We start from the raw sequence: 16,206 nt of genomic DNA, 5'->3' as shown, positions 1-16,206 counted from the left end.
ACAGTGTAAATATAAGTTGCTATTGACTAAAATTAATATTTGACGTTTTTTTCTAATTTAATTTCCTTATAAATCATGGATGGTTATAATGAACGACATGTGTTATTTCCTTTTTTTACAAAGAAAATAATTATTGCGACATTAAATTTTTATGCAATTCAAGCTGCATGTGTTACGCTTTGTTATTTGCCAGTTAGTAAGCCTTTGAATGTTTCAATCTAGTTCCTTTTTCTTTTAAAACTTAAATAGCTTAAGTGAGATTTATTTCTCATTAATTAGATTTTGTTTTAATTAATAATTTTTAGGATTTAACAGCCCCTTCTTTTCATAAGAAACATCATATGGCATTTTAAACTTTAAATTTTCTTTTAATTTAATTTAATTATTACTGAGCAATTCCGCGTCACGCATACTCAGGAATTGTAATTTTATAAATGGATTTTTTTATTATCATAAATACTAATATTGTGTGTTTTAACATTTGCTATAAATGTAATTTAGGATTGGATGTATTTTAACACATTGCTGACCGCTCACGAGTTAACTCGTGTTTTCGGAACCAAGCGTTGGTGACCGGTCACGAGTCATAGCAATCATATTAGCGGTGATCTCGTGTTGACTATTTTAAAAAGTGGGCGTAATTTTCCTCACTTTTCAAGCTTTACTATTTAATTCTCTACCAATTTATTTTACGTTTACCTTTACGAAACCCGATATATTTGCAAAACTTGTGGTGTACCATTACACGTAATTGATTGTTATACTTTTTATCATACCAGAAAGAAATATTAACGCGTTCACGCTGGGGTTCATGCTAGATTATCTCATCTTGGCGGCGCACCGGAGTATAAACTGGTAACAAATAAATTTCATTTTTTAGTTTTTTTCCGGGAATAGTAAAAATCCATAACTACCAATCGTTTTTAACGGATGCAATTTTTATATTGAATTGCTTTTTTGCCGTGATAAATTTCCTTACAGTGAATTGTTATTGTTGAGAATAGATTAGCTCCTCCCGAATATTATCTAATATTGAAATAGCTCTTCTACCAGTATTTTCTCTTTTCCCGTACCAGTATTTGCACTTTTCCCGGAGTGAACGTGATAAGAGTTGAAAAAAATTTAAGTTTTCTTATATTGTTTTGCTTCCACATCCGTTCCACAGAAAAGTTGCCGGTCAGCTGACTAAAATAATTATTATTTGCAATCGCCATCTGCAGGATAAATTGGGGCAATTTTCCTGTACATGGTATTTACATTTCACAAAAACTCAGTGAAATTGCTAACTAAACCAAATTTTTTATTCTCTTCAACCCTTTGGGGAATAGCAAATTTCGATTGAAAATTTTTTTCAGGCAAATGCAACTGTACAATGCAAATGAAGCGGGACACTCTAGTCCTTTGTTGTTTAAATAATAATGGTTGCTAAATGCTTAAAAACAATTAATTTTACATTTCCAGTGGTTTGTAACATTTGTTGAATTAGTGTTGCCAGACTACCGGAAAGAGTTAATAAGATAAAACATAAATTTAAGCTTTATAAATAATTCCTAAAAAAAACAATGCGGCACGTTTCCTATAAAACATGAAAGTAATGTTTTTCTCATTGTTAAAATATACTGATTTACATCGTAGTAGTCCTATATTTTAGAATCGTAAGTATTTATTTAGCAATTCAAATGACATTAATGATAATACTAAAAACGCAATTCAGTAAGTATCGAGACTCAGATTTTATATCGATTTTCAAGTAACTCATACATTCAAGAATGTTAGTAGTAGTTTCAAAATAACTCATATTAATCAATAAGATGAGTAAGAAAATCAATTGTTAGCCAGAATCACCTTCGCAATTTTATAGCACCATTTAATATTTATTTATGTGATGGAAATTCTATTCAGAATGCTTCGTACTTCATATCACGGTAGATAAATTCCCCCATGAAATTTCTAAGACACGTTATTCTAGATGATCCTAACAAATCTCTTTTCCTTGCATGTAATTAGATCACCTTCATGATGAATAGATATTTCTGTTGTAATTACTTACAAAATTTATGTAGAATATTCACTTGTTGTTGCATAATCGTAGGCAAAGTTTTATGCATTTCAAATGTGATGATAATTCTTATATTGTACATCGAGTAATTTTTTCAACGGTTTAGATATTTGTATAAAAATGCATGGTAAGCTTAGTTATATTATTGCCGTGTATTCAACTCATTTTTGTTTTAAAGCTTTGTAATTCATAGGATAAATAAATTCAGTCATGAAATTTCAAGAACTCTTTATTCTAGATTATCCCAGCAAATCTCTTTTCCTTGCATGTAATTAGATCACCTTCATTATGAATAGATAATCCTGTTGTATAATCCTGCTGTATCCTTTGTTCCTACTTACAAAGTTTATGCAGTATATTCACTTGTTGTTGCATAATCAAAGGCAAAGTTTTATGCATTTCAATTATGATGATAATTCGAAATGATGTACAATTATGATGTACATCGATTGATCTTTTTCAACGGTTTTGATAATTGTATAAGCTTCGTTATATTATTGACGTGTATTCAACTCTTTTTTGTTTTAATATTTTATAATTCATAGGATGGTGGATTCATAGGATAGCATATCTGCCAACTCTTCCGGATTTTCCGGAAGATTTTATTTTCATATTTAAAGTGGTAGTAAATATATACTATTTTTTCCTTTATAAATTTAATTTTTAAATGATTTTGATCACCACTATTCTTACAAACATTAAGCACATATATCAATATGCGTTACTATCATGGTTGTCAACTTAAGTTTTCTCAAATACAACGTATTTGTTTGCCTAAAATTGAAGTTTTAATTCCGTTTTAATACCACTGGGAAAAATTATAATTTAAAGGATTAAAAGTTGGCAGGTATGAGATAGTTCATAGGATATATTATGATTCATAGGAAGTGGTAGCAAGAAATTACACTATAAAATATATTTTTTATTCTTAACACTAGGTTTACGGACGTTTCTTATATACCTATCTCTACGAACACGCGTCAATTTGACGTATGAAAGAATACATACAATTGTGATTCTTAATTTAATAAATTCAATTTAGTAAATTTTCATCCACCACTAATTCTAAATAATTCGTAGGCTTATATTATATAAGCCACTTTATATTTTCAAAATTTAGCTTGGTGCAACATCTCCACATCACTCCTTAAAAAACTCAAAATATGCCAGAATAAAATCCTCAGGAAAATAACAAAAGAAAGATGGTTTATCCGCAATAAAAACATACATCGCGACCTCAACATAGATTTTTTAGATCATCATATTGCAAAGTTAAATTTCAGAGTTTTCGAAAAGACCATAAATTGTGACACCGCAGGATTCAACGAAATTTTTACTTTTGAAAACTTAAGAGAAGACATAAACCTCAGACCGATGGCAGCTCATTTTTGTAGTGACGTAATTTTAACTAAAATGCAAAATATTTAATTTCCTTTTATTCCAATTGCATTCCAATTACCAGAATGAACCACCTTAAGGACCACAATACAAGACGAATGGGAAAAAGGCCGCTAAGTGCCCCAGGTGCCCAGATATATTTCGATGATGATGATGATATTTTCAAAATTTACTTAGTTGTTATTTATCATTTTTTAAAATTATTTTGACGTGTCCGGAGCAGTTGGCATCTCTGCACTTCGAAAGCAATGTAATTGTAAACTATAAGAAAAAAAATGAAGGTATGAGGTATATATATATGAAATGTTCTAGTATTTTATTTTTCAATACTCAACCTAAGTAAGTGAAACCTTTAAAATCTGCCACTTTGACATCAATTGACATTCTGCGTTTGTTCTTTCCATTATTGCTTATCGGCAACAGTTGTTTATCGCTTGTTTTATTTGAGATAACGATATTGGATAATGGATCGAAGTATTGTCGGTACAGTCCTATTTATTATTGATGTGATAATTGCTTTCTTACTCAAAATTTTGTCTATATTACGATCGCGTCAAATTGACGCATATCCGTAGAGATAGGTATACCACAAAGAGAATTTCAATATTTCAACACTTTTGAAGAAAATAACCTTCAATATATATACCTCTATCAATGGTTAAAAGTCATTACAAGATATAAAATAAAAATTCAAACAGAACTCGAAATGGGTCAAAATTACGCGTCCCGTAAACCTAGTGTTAAAAATGGATAATTAAATTTTCTTAATCGTCACGCAGAAGTGGAAATTTATTTCGTACATAAAGGTATGATACTTTTCCGCTTAATATTATATAAATTAAAAAGGTTGCAAAATTAAAAGTTTAAAAAGCTGCTAGCTTCTTTGATAAATAGTTTGCTACCACTTGAGTTGCTTCGTGAATCAAACATCTGCACGAATTTTCCTGACGACCCAATATTAACTGAAAACAAAATTTTTATAATTATAGTTAATATAATTTCATTATTAACACGTTCACGACGGGTGTTGCGCATGAAAGCGAGCCGAAAAAGAGAAAATACTGGCAGAAGAACTATTTCAATATTAGATAATATTCGGGAGGAGTTAATCTATTCTCAACTATTATTTGTTACCAGTTTTTACTCCGGTGCTCCTCCCGATGAGACAATCTAGCGTGACCCACCGGTGGGTCACCCCGGCTTGAACGTATTAAATCAATATAAGCATATATTTTTCCTCGTGTAATGCTTTTTTCTATTGTTGCCACAAAATGTATCCAAGTTTTAAATTAATGAAATTTAAGTTAAGGAAAGAGAAGAAATAAAAAAAGGTTTAATTACTTAATCCTCATTAACTAATATGACCAATATAAGAGCTTCTTGATACGATTAATTTATTCAAAAACATTTCTCGAGCGTCTGTCTTAAAAAAACGCATCAAATTTTTAGATTAATAAAATCTAAGTTACGCAAAGAGAAAAAAAAAATAAGTGTTGGGTTTAATTACTTAATCCTCATTCACTAATATGAGTAAGAGCTTCTTTATACGATTTAATAATCAAAAACATTTCTTAAGTGCGGCTTCTTTGTAAAAGTGTTTGAGTTGCAAAGTTTTAACCCTTGAATTTCAGAAAGTTGTTGAACCGTAAATAATATTTGATGTCTTTATAAAGAAAGTAAATGTATAATCTTTCTTTGTAACACTTTTTTCTCGTCTGATGCTTTCTCTTTTCCTGTATTCTCTTTATTTTTGTCATCTGGGAAAAAAGCATTGACCGGAAAGCATAGACATGTTCAGTTGACAATTTACTGTAACCAATCGATCAAATCGTAAGAAGAAGGCTGATATATCCGGTGAATTATCAATATGTCATATTTCTTAAATTGTGGACTAGAAGTAGTTCATCATTGTATTTCTTTTCAAAAGTTAAACACTGTTGTGTAGTCTTCAAAAGAGAAAAAAAAAAGATATTTTAAGTTTTTGAAGGGAAATTGAAATTGAAGTCTTATAAAATGGAAAATAATTCTTTAATAATTCTTTATTTTGTCGGTCATGGTGAAAAAAAGATATTGCAATTTATTTGTGAATTTTCTTTAACTCATTGAGTATTTACAAGTTGTCATGAAAATTTCAGTGATCTTTATTTCAAATTCGACGATTTTCGACTTACTTAACACGATCACGCCGGGGTGACCCACTGGTGGGACACGCTGGATTGTCTCATCTTGGCAGCGCACCGGAGTAAAAACTGGCAACAATAAATTTCATTTTTTAGTTTTTTTCCGGGAATAATAAAAATCCATAACTACCAATTGTTTTTAACGGATGCAATTTTTATATTACATTGTTTCTTCTCCGTAATAAATTTCCTTACAGTGAATTGTTATTGTTGAGAATAGATTAACTCCTCCCGAATATTATCTAATATTGAAATAGTTCTTCTACCAGTATTTTCTCTTTTCCCATACCAGTATTTTCACTTTTCCCGGCGTGAACGTGTTAATTTTTAAGATACAATCTCTCCAACGAGTCAAGGCTAAAAGTCTAAATATATCAAGTCGGATGTTCTCTTCTAGTTTTTTCTTCAGTAAGCCATATTTTTAAAACAGTTATAAGATAAATATACGAAGTACTGTTTTTTTCTACAAAAAATTTATAATACATACAGAGGAATAGATTTGCACCTCTTGAAAACTAGCAATTAATGAAACTATATGCAGGGATGCCAACTGCTCCGCTTTCTGGAATAGTTTTAATAAAGTGGTAGCAAATTCTATAGTAAATTTCGTTAAAGAAAGATAGTTACGCCTACTTTTTATATAGTAACCAGTAGTTTCATGCTTTAACGTTGCATTTTATATCATACTTATATATTTTGATATTTAGCGGGGAAAAAATCACTTATAATGAAAAATACAAAACTAAAAGTAACTTAATTTTTGCTACCACTAGAAAATACTATTTTACAGAGCGGAGAAAGTTGACAACTCTGTATTTGACTACCAATTTTTTTTTCTTCACTTTTCCGTCTTACTTTCCACCCTGCAGCGAAACCGCAGTGGTCAGGGTTCCCACGGTCCTTGAGAATTTTAAAAAGTGGTAATAAAAATAAAAGAAATTTTGACATTTTTATTTCTGTGTAGCCACCACTAAAAATTGTTTTCTAAAAAATATATATATGCACGAAAATTTCAGCACTCTACGATAAAAAAGTTTATTAAAATAAGAAAGTATATTGTAGCTCCACCCCAAATTTGCTACCACTTTTTAAATTTTTCAAGGACCGCGGGAACCCTGGTGGTGGAGTAATAATTAACTTTTCGTTATATTTTTTATATCCAAAATTGAACAAAACACATCACTATATAGCAAGACAGAAAGGAGAAAAAACTCGTACCAAAGATTCTAGCACTCTAGCATTTTTTTTTCGAGAAAAATAAAATATCTGTAACTACCAAGATTTATTTTATAATTTTAGCATATATGGGTCATTCTCACAAAAACAGTCATTTTCATGTCCCCAGTATATTTTATGTTTGTTTTACAACTTACAGAGAAAAAAAATTTCAGGGAAAATGTCCTTCAGAATGCAAGCTAACAAAAGAATAAAAATTAAATTATAAATTTTTATTTAGTTTAGGTAATTAAGATATACCAATATGTCATTCCCTCACTTGTCCTCACTGCTGATTTAAAAAAAGAAAAAAATTCTTTCTGAAATAAATTTTTTTTTTCACAAATTCTTTTTTTTAATTTCAGAATATTGAAATATAGAATTCAGAAAATCAATTTTAAATTTAATTTCTGATGAAAATATTAACACAGCAGTATTTTAAACTTTGGCCCTAGTGTTTCGCATCATTCCCTCACAACTATGTTCTTATCAGGGGCCCCCACCAGGGGGGAAGGTGGGCGCACGATGCGCCCACTTAAAGCTTGGGCGGGGGGATTTTTACACTAAATAAAACAAATAGTTTGGGGGGGGGGAATTTAGAATTTGCCCAGGAATGCGCCCAAGATCTTGGGGGGGGGGATGAGAGCCACAGGTTCTTATCACCTGCAATCCTCTTAGAATAAATATATTTTAATAAAAACTTTAGCAGTTAACAACTGGCTTCATAGAACAAAATTTCAGTATGTCTCCATCTTCAACTTAAAGAAGCTTTGCTGTGGAATAAATTTGAATGAATAAAACCAGGTAAAATTTTTTACATTTGTCATTCCCTCATGTCATTTTTTAGAGTAAAATAAAATACAACTTCCTCAAGAAAGTGGATAATTATATGTTGCTTTCTTGTATGAATATAATTGTATGTGATTGACTTCAGAAATTAATTAGGCCTAACTGTTATTTTTAAATTTTATTGAATTTGTGATTCCCTCACTAGTGTATAAAGTGAGGGAATGACGCTAAAGTGAGTGAATGATTCAAGATGAGTATATTATTAAATTTTTTTTTTGTTCAATCGTGCCAGTCAATTTTATTTCCCAAACATATAAAAATTATTAAATATATAAGACTAAATTATTATAAATATTAGATATACTTTTAAATCACTTTTAAATAGTGAACTCACTCTTATATTTAAATATGAACTTATTATTTAAATATGAACTCACTTTTTAAATAGTGAAATTATTTAATTTATTTATTAATTAATTTAAAAAATAAATTAATTTATTAAATTAATTAGTTTATTTATTAAATTAATTAATTAATTATTAATTATTATAAATTAATTAATTATAAATTAATTAATTATAAATTAATTAATTATAAATTAATTAATTATAAATTAATTATTCAAAGAATTAATTAATTTAAATATTAAGTATAATTTATAGGATATATACTTTTTTTATAATGCCATTAGATATTTCTATAAATATAAAGAGTTTCAGAGCTTTTTATTCACTTTACTTTTTTGGGATTTTATGAACTGAAAAATGACAGTTTTCGTGAGAATGACCCATATATAAAACTGCTTCTTTTTCAAGATAAAGTAGATATTGCTGAATAATTTAAAAAATGAATAAATAAACTCCTCTCTAAAACTAACTATAACTGAAATGGTTTTACTACCAGCCTTTCCTATTTTCCGTCTCGCTTTCACCCCTGAACAGACGATGAAATTGTCAGTTAACGACTACCAATGTTCAACTCCATATCGTTGTAATTTTGAACCCAATCCGGAAGACAAGGGAACTCATGAATCTAGTATTGTGAGAAATTTGCCTTCGTGGAAGACTTTTTAATGGAACTAACCCACATTTGCGTTACATGGAGAGAGAAAACACGAAAATCTCCCTCAGTTAGCCAAACGGCAAGGGGAGTCTAACCCATGATCCGTCTACCACTGAGAATATTTTACGTCAGCACTGTGATCGGTGTGAGCCGGGTGTAGAATTCGAATCGACCAGTCATTTCCAGGATTCGAACCCGATTCACATCACCGGGAGGCAAGCTCTCAATCCCCGGAGCCGGCTCTGGGATGGGAATTTTATTTTATTTTATAACCGTCGTTTAACAGCCCACCCAATTTCATTGGCTTATGACTACTAATGTTCAACTCCGCAGCCTTGTAATTTTGAACCCAATCCAGAAGACGAGGGAGCTCCTGGATCGAGTATTAGGAGAAACTTGCCTTCGTGGAGGACTTTTTGATGGAGCTATAGTTCGTTCACCAGGAGTTGGCACTTGGCTCCACCTCCTCGGACGCACAGTTCATTTCAGCACGGGGGAGTAGGAGATAAAACATTTTCCCGCTTGAAATCGAAATAACCTCTAATGCGCACAAAGTCTCCACACGGTTTTTTAGAGGTAGTCCAATCCAACCACTATGAAGGCAAACCAGTTTACAAAAGAGCCCGTTAATAGAAAATCTAGTAAAAATAAAAAAGCGGTGGGAAATATATGTCTAAAAATTTGTTTAATTTTTTAATATGATTAGTTTGTCTTATTTACTTGTCTACCACTACAGATTCAATTCTCAAATATATATATGACAAATTCCTCTCAATCACTTTTAAAATAGAATTTGGTTTGCTAAATGGAATTGGAATTGTTAAATGGATTTGGCAAACTGTTCACTTATTAAATAGTCTGCGCAGACTACTTATAAGAAACCGTGTGGAGGCTTTCTGATGTAGAAGGTGATGGCCAAACACAAACAGTGAATTCTTTTTCAGTCTCTTACTTCGCTTTGTCATCAGCTATTATACCTTTCGTTATTCTAGCTAATTTATATTTCAAAACTTTTTCCCAGCAAAATATAGTGTCAAACTGCAGCAGCAAGTTATAGAAACGAAAATGTGAGTGAGAAGTTGCAATTGGGAAAAAGTTGATTTTATCTATAATTGCATTTCAACTACCATTTGGGAAAAACTTTCTACAAAAGAATGAAAGTTCGTAGGTATGACTAGTGTAATAAGAATTATTACAAATTTTAAGTTAAATTTTAAAGTCATTTTTTTAACTTCAAATGATTTTCTGCTTTCTAACGAAATTCAAATCACGTTTATCTAATCCAGAGTAGTAATTTACTATTTATTGATGTCTAAAGGACTTTCCTGTAATAACGACAGCTGGCTATCATGAGTTAAAATACAGATTTCATGTGTAAATCTTAATGAAAAAATAAATGAAGAGAATTATGGGTGTATATTGTGGGAATATATTCTTAAAAATTAAAAGGAATATGTTTTAGAATTATTTTTAAACTCTGACGCCTTTTTTTTTCAAAAATAAATGTCACATTTAACAAAACAATTAAGCCTTTCACATCGTATCAGTAAAAAAATATTTTTTTTTCTAATCAAGCAAATTAATGTGCACTAACTAAATTTAAAGAATAAGCAAAGATGATTAAATTTAAAAACTTCATTCTATGTTTTTGTCATAATTAATATAAACAGTTAAAAAGAATCTTCTGTAAACAACTGATTCTTATGCATAATAAATATGATAATAGGGAAACATAAGACGACAAAAAATGTTAAACAACATAAAATTAATGTTTTGTGACATTGGATACATCAGTTTTGCCTTGTTTGCCCCTATGGAGAACACTTTTGATACGCATATGAATATTACAAGATCATATTACATAAAATGTACCTAACATGAACTTATAATACTCTTCTTCTTTTCATAAAATTTTTTCCGACATTATTTTTTTTCAAATAGTTTTATTTAACACTTATCAAAGAAAATCAAAATAAAATGAAATCATTTTTGTTGCAAACCGATGCATAAACAAGAAGATATTGTTTTCCCAATCCAAAAAGGTGAGTGGAAAATAAAAAAAAGAAATGGTTAGGCATTAATATTCATTCGCCTCTGACATTTTAATGCAGAAAATATATATAAAAAAATTCTATTGTGATTTTGTAAAATAAACTGTTTTAAAACTAAAATGTGGTAAACTGAAAATTTGTTTTATAAATATATTTATTATACAACAAGGCTAACGTTATACTGTAAACAAATTTATTATTACTTTATTGCAAACACCTACGTTACTGTTTATTTTATATTGTCTACTTTTTTTTTCGCCTTTAAAATTATGTTTATTAATCAAACCCATTTTATTTCTTACAATATTTTTTTCAGAAATCTGAAACTTTCTGAAAGGAAACTAGAATGTAGTTCTGAATCAAAAATTGAGGACTTTTTTTATCGAATTTTATCTTACTTGTTTCGATTTTTTTTAAGATTTTCAGATTTTAAAATAATAATAAATGTCTGGAGAATCTTATATATATTTTTATACATTTAGTATAGTTTACAGTACATTCTTATATATTTTTAAATATTATCTTAGTATACATTTTCTTTATTTATATTCGATAGGTTTCTATGAGAAATGTAATATAATTGTTAAAAACAATTAAGAATCCACAAGAAGTGACTAAATGGGTTATTTAATGAATTCTTTAATTTTTAAATGTCATTTAATGTTTATTAAAATTAACTTAATTAACCTTTAACTAACCTTTAACAAAAATCTACATTGTAAAAAATTCTGGATCAAATTACGGTATAAGGTACTGGCACCTTGAGAGCAGAATCCATAAAATCCATTTTTACCGTAAACTTTTCATTTAAAAGATCATTAAGATTAGGTAAAGGCTCAAAATTTTCGCTTCCGATCTAACTTAAAATAGATAAGATTAGTGGTAACATGCATACAGATATAGTTTGGATAAATCGTTTAAATAGCAAAAATCATGAAAAGGGCCAGATCTAAATTATCCTCTAAAAAACACAAAAATTGCTGTTTTGGTCAAATTCTTCAATAAAAAAAGCGTTATATATTATGACATTAATTTTCTTCAAAAGGTTATTAAAATTTGATGAAGGTTCAAAATTTTAGCTTTAAAAATTAGTAACATTAGTGGTAACATATATACAAAAATATTTTGGAAAATCTATTTAACTAGCAAAAATCAAGAAAGGAGCTAGATCGAAGTTATCTTGTAAAAATACCCAAAAATGGCTGTTTTTGGTCAACTTCTAGAATTAAAGCACAAGTGTATTATTATTTTTTTGTGGTATGGATTTTTGAGAAAGGCCATTAAAATTTGGCAAGTAATCGAAATTTTCGTTTCCGACCCATCTGAAAATAAATTAGACACAGCTTGATGGTTACGAAATTAAACGAAGTAAACTATGTATTTTTGCAACCAAAAATTTAATGAAGAGAGCAGAAACCAATGACTAACGTGCTTGAGCATTAAGATTGATGATAAACTAATGTAAATGTTTGAAATTCAAGTGTCGCCAAAACTATTTTTACTGTGTCTACTGCGCTTTAATGTCGATAACAAATTATGAGTCATTATTCACAATATTTTTTTAGCTAAGGAATCAATGATTAATGGAGAAACTTTTCTTATGCTAATTTCTTTTTAAATTAAGTAGATAACCGATAAGAATTCGTCATTATACTGAAATTTTCTTTTCTTTCTTTTTAACGAAATCTTTGTTTTCTTTAACTAATGTCGTTAAAGTAAGCATACTACATTTTTGGAATAACGGCACCTTAACTAAAGCTTAAGTCTCTATTAAAACTAGTGATTAATGAACAGAACGCTTTATTTTGCCCTAGTAATACAGAAAAAAGGGAAAAAAAGGAACTGTCTTAATGTAAAGAATTGGTTTATTTTATTTATAAATTACTTGCTTTAGTTAACTTGGTTAAAAAAAAATTAGATTATTTTGATTGAATGTTAAAAAATCTGTGACTTAGAAGAAACACAGATATAGAAATATTTTGGACAAACCATCTAGCAAGCAAAAAACATGAAAAGAGCCAGATTAAAGTTATCCCCTAAAGTTCCTCAAAAAATGACTTTTTTGTCAACTTTTTTATAAATAAATAAGTTTATTTTTTCAAGGCCAAAAAAAAATTGCTAATGGTTCATAATTTTCGCTTTTGTCCCATCTTGAAATAAATAAGACACAGCTTAAAGGTTACGAAATTAAACGGAATAAACTATTTATTTTTACAACGATAAATTTAATGAAGTAAACAGAAACCAATGATTAACGTGCTTAAGCATTAAGAGTGATGATAAACTAATGTAAATGTTTGAGATTCAAGTGTTTCAAAATCTATCTTTACTGTGTCTACTTCACTTTATCGCCGATAACAAATTATGGGTTATTATTCGCAAGACTTTTTTAGCCAAGGAATCAATGATTAATGGAGAAAGTTTTCTTATGCTAACTTCATTTTAAATAAAGTAGATAACCGATAAGAATTCGTCATTATACTAAAATTTTCTTTTCTTTCTTTTTAACGAAATCTTTGTTTCTTTCACTAATGTCGTTAAAGTAAGCATACTCTACTTTTGAAATAGCGGCTCCTCAGCTAAAGTTAAAGTCTCTTTTAAAACTAGTGATTAATGAATAGAACCCTTTATTTTGCCCTAGTTATACAGAAAAAAAAGTACAAAAAAAAGGAATTGCCTCAATGCAAAGAATTGATTTATTTTATCTCTAAATTACTTACTTTAGTTAACTTGATTGAAAAAAACAATTGGATTATTTTGACTGAATGCAAAAAAAATGTATTAGTTTTATCCATTGATTTTTATTTTAGTAAATTTGATTAAAATTTAAATAATTTAATTGAAAAACAATGTGCATCGAAAATATCCAGATAATGCATTTAAGACGTTAATAATTGAAAAACTTTTTTAAAAATTTGTAATTAATAGCATTTTAAATGCAATGTTTATTTAAAACTAGTGATTAATGAACAGGTCTACCTATTTTGTTCCAGTGATGCAAAAAAGACGAATTGACTCAATTTTAATGAATTGATTTATTTTATGGAATTACTTTAGTTATTTTGATGAAAAGTATAAATTGGATTACTTTGATTTAACTTTAAAAAAATGATTACTTTTTCCGTTGATTTTTATTTTCATAAATTAAACGAAAATTTTAATTTTTTTTTTGAAGAACAATTATTATTCAGAAAAGTAAATATTGCATTCAAGAAGTTAGTAATTATTATTATTTATTATTTTGCAGATGGAGTAGGCAGAAAGGTGACTCCCTTGCTTTGGTAGTCCAACGATCTGCAATCGGAGTAGAGCACTTTACCGCTGAATAGATTAACTAGGATTGATACCACGTACCCTTGGTACCTTCGCAGGAGGATTAAAGTAGTCATCCAACCACTCACTCCTTGCCTTCGGGGATCTACTGGGGAAGCGTGTCTTACAATCAGTCCTCTATAGGACAAGGAGGTGCTTTGAAACTTAGAAATAATATTTCAAACCATACTATCAAATATTAAAATAATCATATATTCCATTAAATAAATATTGCGTAAAAGATCTTAGTAATTAAATTAAATTTTTTTCCCAAAAAAGAATCAATTTTTTTTATCAAAGTAATGCCCCATCTCCCTTAATTTTTTTTTTTCATTTCACTATGAGAAATGGAAAATAACAAAGCAGTGAAAATATTCATAAATTTTGTTCTTTTTATTAGTCGGATGATTTTTTCCTTTATGAAACCTTTTTTGCTTTTTAACATTACCCTTTTATTAGTTTTTTTATAAATTTTATCTTGTATTAGGAAGAACAGTTATGCTCAATCCAGTTATGTTTCAAAAACAGTCCCTTCAACAACAACAAGTAAAAAAAAAAAAAAAAATTCTCATTTTATCTCACATAAGAGATCTAACCCAGTTTTGTTTCAAAAAAGATCCCTTCAAAAAGAATTGACTGATTTCACCTCACCTTAAAAATCCATCCATTTCAGTTAATTATGTTTCAAAAAAGGTTTCAAAAAATATTTTTACAATAAAAAAAGAACCTCAAATTTTATCTCACATAACAGACCCAACCATTTCAATTGTGTTTAAAAAAAGAGGTTCCATCATTAAAAAAAAACTTAAGAGTTTTTCTCACATATTTTCTTCAGAAAACTGATAAAAAAAAGCAAATGAAGGAGGAAATAGAATGAAAACATTCAGTCAATAATTTAACTAAATGTACTCATAATTTTTAAATTATCTCCAATTATCTACTATTTTTTTATCATATATTTCTAAGAATATTCTACTGGTTAATTTATTATCGAAACGTGCTGATTTGCATAAATATTTAATTCATAACTTTAACTAACATATAATTAATCCCCAAGTTTTTATCCACGCTATAAATATATCCATAACTAATCAATATAAATTCATTAATCAAAAACCCCTACATCAAAAATATAAAATGTACTTTGCTTTTCACATCAAATAAGTGGGCTTCTTAAACAGCTAAAAACTATAGAGTGAATACTAAATAAAAAAGTGGCGAAAAATTTCTCAGAAAACACAAGCAAAGAAAACGTTGAAGCGAAAAACTAAAAAAAAATTATAATGATTTGACGACCATTTCTGCAAAGCTTACAAGAAACGCAAGACGTTAAGATGTAGAATTTTCATAATCTAATTGTGACTTTTTATAAGAATTTTCAGCGTACCTGAGATGTAATCTGCTTTACTTGCACGCCTTGCTTAACAGAATTATGATTTTTTTTTTGTATTAATGCTTGATTTTTAAGCTTTTGTCACAATTTTCTTTTCGATATGTTTCCATGCGTTGAAGTATTTTTAGCGAGTTGAAAACATTCGACAAAATCTTGTGTGAAAGAGAGGACATGGCTCGAAAAATAGTAATGCAATAATGGAAAAAATAGTTTATCTTATTCCATCAAGTGATAAAAAGCTTTTAAAATATAACAAGATAAATAAACTCAAATTATTTCAGCATGAAATTCTCATTTTTATTCCAGTTATTTTTATTTTACGTTTATCTCCTTCGTGTTTTAAATTTTAAAGCATATTTAATGCATGAATGGATAAAGATATACAAGTCGACATTTTGCAACGATTTAAGAAATGGTATTTTGATGCAGTAAAATTCGAAAAAAAAAATTGCGAGGAAAATAGTTTCTGCGAATGTAAGACTAATAAAAAATAAAGATTCTTATTTTTTTCCAATTTACTCACCAATTGGACTGTAAAACTATTTTTTAATTTTGAGGCCGAAATAGCCTGGTTAGTAAGGCGTTGGGCCAATGTCCAAGAGGTCGTGAGTTCGTTTCGCGCAGACCAAAGACTCTGTGTAGTAAATGGTGATTGGTGCACGTTAAATCTGTCGGATCACGAATGGATCGTTATTGAATAAAGAAACGATATGACGTAACAAGAGCTTTGGATTTGGTTGGACCTCT

The 16,206-nt window shown here is 28.9% G+C and overlaps 1 long non-coding RNA gene across 1 annotated transcript in view; it reads left to right on the top strand.

Annotated features, from left to right (window-relative positions):
* Positions 1-14,300, top strand: part of LOC139427153 (uncharacterized) — an 80,678-nt gene extending 66,378 nt beyond the window's left edge. Inside the window, exon 4 of the long non-coding RNA XR_011638312.2 lies at positions 14,002-14,300. This is a non-coding gene — a long non-coding RNA (uncharacterized LOC139427153). The remainder of the gene's footprint in view (positions 1-14,001) is intronic.
* Positions 14,301-16,206: the final 1,906 nt, after the last annotated feature.

Source organism: Parasteatoda tepidariorum, chromosome 12 (genome assembly GCF_982258835.1).
Source record: "Parasteatoda tepidariorum strain Cologne lab strain chromosome 12, Ptep-v5.0, whole genome shotgun sequence".
NCBI lineage: Eukaryota > Metazoa > Arthropoda > Arachnida > Araneae > Theridiidae > Parasteatoda > Parasteatoda tepidariorum.
Note: the sequence above shows the minus strand (reverse complement) of the source record. Positions and strands in the feature narration are given on the sequence as shown.